Source organism: Chinchilla lanigera, unplaced genomic scaffold (genome assembly GCF_000276665.1).
Source record: "Chinchilla lanigera isolate Chin_1 unplaced genomic scaffold, ChiLan1.0 scaffold00114, whole genome shotgun sequence".
In the NCBI taxonomy this organism is placed as follows: Eukaryota; Metazoa; Chordata; class Mammalia; order Rodentia; family Chinchillidae; genus Chinchilla; species Chinchilla lanigera.
In genome coordinates this window covers 168,547-173,523 of record NW_004955515.1, presented here as the reverse complement: position 1 = coordinate 173,523, position 4,977 = coordinate 168,547, and the positions used below count along the sequence as shown (strand labels likewise).

The 4,977-nt window shown below is 41.4% G+C and overlaps 1 pseudogene; it reads right to left on the bottom strand.

The window, feature by feature from the left end:
- Window positions 1-1,453: 1,453 nt before the first annotated feature.
- Window positions 1,454-2,333, bottom strand: LOC102005408 (annotated as a pseudogene).
- Window positions 2,334-4,977: the final 2,644 nt, after the last annotated feature.

Here is a 4,977-nt window from a genome sequence, read left to right as displayed (position 1 = left end):
TACCCAATGTAATGGAAATGTTGTGTAAATAGTTATCACATTATATTGTTATTATTTAGGAAATAATGATCTCTCCAAAGGCCTAGAGCTGTCCAATTAAAGGCAATTTTTTTAGAACATTGTCCAGTAAGTCTGGGGTGGAGAGGTCCCCAGACACAACCTCATCAGGCTCATCCCTTTCTCCAACATAGAAAGAGGAAGAGGCATCAGAGAAGATCCATGCAAAGCAAAAACTTTATTGCAAGTATGGCAAGAGGGGTACAAAGCCACTCTGGGGTAGGAGTGGGGGCACTCAGAGCTGGGTCACCACTGACTGTAGGCCCATAATCCTGTTCTTATAGAGTTTAGGCCCCATCCGCACTCCTACCCAACCCACTACTTGATTGGTTATTGGACCTGTTGCTAGAAGCCAGGTTCAGTGGGCCAATAGGAGAATTATGAGGGAAAACTGTTTTTTTAGGGAGAAGTAACTTAATTAAAGAGGGACTTAGATGGAACAGTATAGATACACAGAAGAGGGTGTCATAACCGCAGGCTGTCAACTCCTACCTACTGAGATGCAAAGACTCCTTCCTTTCTACCTCTTAAAGGGATCCAGTTCCCCTAATCTTACCCTATCTAAAGGTCCCAACTGTGGATATGGAAGGCTGTGTGTGTGTGTGTGTGTGTGTGTGTGTGTGTGTGTGTGTGTGTGTAGTCAACAGAAAAAACACAGAGGCAGGAAAGCAGTGGAATTTGGTAGACAGGGGGTATAGACACTAGAGCACATTGGCCTAGGGTCCACCCAGATTCTGCCTGTTTCTCACTGGCTTGTGATTATGAGTGAATTACCTCTGTGGCTTAGGGTGCTCAGCCATGAAATGTAGATGTCACTAACACCCACTTGACAGGACCTTCATGAAGATTAAATGAGCTCTTACACAGAAGATGCTTAGAACAACATGTGGTGTACAGTAAGCCTCCAGTGTGGGAACCATGTCTTCTGATTTCCAGTAGCCAGAGGCACCAGGAGGACTAGGAGGGAACACCTGTCCTACGTCTGGGCTCTGTGCACTGGCAGACTCTGCTAGATGTCTAAGGAGAGGTATATCCTTTGTTTAAGGGTGGTAGACTGCTCCCCCAGTTCAGCTACATTGGGACACCTCCAGAGATCCTGTGAACAGGATGATTCCTGTCTGTTCTTGGTGGTCAGAATTATGGCAAAAGTGGAACAGAAATCACATTTCATAAAGATGCTCATGAAAGAGGACTTCCAGAACTGCTTCTGAAAGTGGTAAAAAATGAGATAGTGTATTCGAAGTGATATGGAGTACAATAAGGGTGATTCAAGCTGTGTGTTTTGTTGTAATAAATTCTCTTTATCTAAACATTCACCACATATTTTGATCACCTTTATACGATCAAGGCAGTGCTCTTTGCCACACCAGGTGGCAGCTCCAGCTGTCTCTTGACCTCATGTGACTTTTTCAAAGGGCTGATAACCCTCATCCACTTCTTCACCTTCTTCATCATAATTATCCTCATCATCTTTAATAGCTTGACAGGTAAAGTTGAACATTGATCTTGGGATTACATGCTCACATAAAAAGTGACCAATTTCAAAGTCCAGAGCAAGGATAGCTTCAGCAACATCACCCAGATCTCTACTCTAAAGAATTTCAGGAGGAGCAAAAAAATTTAAACTGTTTCAGTTATAGTACAAACTGTCCCACATCATTTATGATTCTGCTTGTTTTTAATGGTTTTCATAAAGTGACATTCTTTCCTTTTTTCCCCAATCTATCTGGTCCTCTGTATGAGCCATAATTTCTGGTCCATCAAATTAAAAGGGATCAGAGTCATCTGGTTCAGATCTCATCCTATACATCTTTGTCAACACTTCATTTGTGCAATATTCACTGGGTTCAAAGTGAAATCCTAAGATAAAAGCCATAGTCTGGCCAGCATCTGAGAACTTCACTTTGACATCCTTCAAATGCTTCAGAATGTTCCTGATCTGTGTCACTGGGCAACTCAACATTCTTAAAAACAGTCAAGCAAAATTCAGGAATTCCTTTAGTATCTTCTTCCTCATCCTTTTTCTCATCTTCAGTCTTGGCCTTTTCTTTAAGCTCCTCAGAAATTTCAGGTTCTCATCTGTTTTCCATCCACATTCCCCTTCCATGGGTTCATAAATTGCATTAATGATACCAAATTGCATGTCAAATGGGGGCCTGATGGAGTACAGCATACTTCTTTTCATGGTCATGGACTTCTTCATAGAATTTGTGTTCTATCTGTCCACATTGAACTTGAAAGTCTTTGAGAGCATTCCCTCGTCTTTTAATTACCATAGGAAAGCTGCCATGTTGCAACAACTCCAAATATCAATGGGTATTTGGAGGAGGCAGGTGGGGTGAGCTGCACAGGACTGATTCAGGCTCCATGGTGGAGGGAAGAGCAGGAGAAGGTGCCACAAGCAGATAGTGCTAAAATATAAGCCCATTAATGGCTTTGGAGTGATTTCTTTACAGTCATGTCCCCTGCCATGCTTTCCCTAGAGAAACCCTTTCTTCTTTTCTATCACTCTTATTTCCATAGACCCTATGATGTCCCAGGGGCAGCAGCTGACCACAACGTTCACAAGAGAGAGGAAGCAAATGTGCACAGTCTCAAGCCAGACTACTAGGATTAGGGCCACAGTACCACTATTCACCACCTATGTGAACTTGGACAGTTGCTTCCACTCTCTGTCCTTCATTTTACTCACTTGAAAATGAGAATAACATCACCCAGGCCCACAAAGCAGAAGTGATAATTAGGTGAGGTGGTACATACAACATTTAAAATTACTTGTAAAGATAGTGGCTATTAAGTAGATGTTACTTATTATTATTAATGTTAATGGCATTACTAAGATCAAGTGAGAAGAAAGAACTCCAGGAAGAAGTGCACTTTGAAAAAGTCAAAAGCTGCAGTAAACTTCTTCAACACAGGCTACAGTAAATCTTTTTAATGAATGCTGTCTGGATGTATCAAGATGTGTTGGGAGATTCTTCATATTAGGAACTTTCAAATTAAAGTGTATTATGTCACCAAACTCTGTAATTATGAAAATCTAATCCATAGAATAACTTGTATTGAATTTTTCCTACATTAGGATCCAATGTTTCCTACTGTGTGGATTCATTTTGAATTTTAATAGAGGAAGGGAAAGAAGAAAGAAATCAGGGAAGTTTTCTTGGTTACCTTTCTCTCGTTGCTGGGACAAAATACCTGATGCCCAAAATTAGGGAAGGAAAGGTTTATTTTGCTTACAGTTTGTGGAGGTTTCAGTCCATACTTGGCAGATTACAAGGCAGACTGGCACATGGCAGAGGGCTACAGCTCAGGGTGGCAGACAACAGCAAAAGCCGCAAGCACACACCAGGGCGGAATGGGGGAGGAATGGCCTCAAGCACCCTATTCCTGTCCCTTACATATGCAAACTATCAACCCCAGGGTGGGTGCAGCTCTCACACCCCTAATCAATCAAACTTTAAAAGCTTGCCCCATGGCTGCTTGAGGCTTTGGGGGGACACACAGATTCAAACCATAACAGAAGTGATCTGGACTATGATGCAAAGGTGAACAAAATTAGTGCTATTTTCTGTTAAATTTAAGGCAGGTTAAAGTAAGAATATAAAGGTTAGTTTTCTCCATTTCTGTGACAAATAAAGCCCACTGACTAACTCACTCCACTTCCCAGTCCACACTTACATTTTGAACAGTATACATAATTTCAAATGCACTTTCCCTGAGAAACATTGGTTTTAGTCTTGACTTTATATATAGTTCCATGCCAGTTTAACACTAAAATAATATTTTTAATGGCAAAGTCCCCAATAATGGCTTATATCTAGATGTCTCCCTAAAGCCTGAGGGGTCATAGGTGGGGCTTTGAGGAGGTGGCTAGATCATGAATGTGATGCTAATTAGGGTGTGTGATACTGGAGTTAATGGTGTGATAACTACATTGGTTTAGCATAGTTCTGGGTGTGAATAATGGAAGCCCCACCCCGGGTATAGGGTGGTACCAGGTTTGTAGCCTGGATGGAATCTAAGGGGACAGAAGAAAAGCAGTCTACTCTTTGTTGCCTCCTGCCTGCCCTGTCATGAAATGTCTCTCCTCTGTGCTGCCCTGTCTTGGAGCCAGCTGACTATGGACTAAAGCCTCCACAAACAAAGAGCTTAAATAAATTATACCTCCTTCAACTTGTGTGTTGGGTATTTGTGGGTACTGGAGAGTCCTCAGTGATGAGAAAAGTAAATTAGGGTGCAGTTGAGTTCCTGGGGACTGAGACTATATTAGTCCATTTTTATTGTTACTGAGGAAGGCTAACAAATAAACAAAAGGGGTTGATTTAGGTCATGGTACTAGATGTTGAATGTCTCAACAGCATAGTTCAGTCGCTGCAAAGGGCTCACTTCATCTGCATTTCATGCAAGTGGAAAGAATATGTGTGTGAGGGAGACCTCACATTACCAAGCAGCAAGGCAGAGAGGCTACTGTCCTCAGTCCCCTTCAAAAGAACCACCTCTTCAAAGTCCAGTAATCTAAGGATGTCACACTTCGCTCCACCTCTTCAAAGTTCTCCAGCTCTCATTTTGCCACACCTGGAACCAGAGACATCAAATCACGCACAAAACCTAGAAGAGACAATTTGAGGGAAAATGACAGTTCATGGCTAGAACATAAAGTTTGAAGTTTTATTTTTTTTATTTTAAAAATAAAAGGAGGAAAACCTTAACAGACAGACAACCTTTTACAAAATAGCAAAAGAACAGTACAGACAATACAGAGTTACAAACAAAGTGGTAGGAAATTAACAATGGTTGCTGTATTACATATTGATATCTTCAAAGTGGTTTCTCATGAAAACAGATAAAGACATGCAATATTGATCAATCTGGGACTCATTCACAGTTTCTTTCAGCAAAGAAATAGAAGACAGTAGA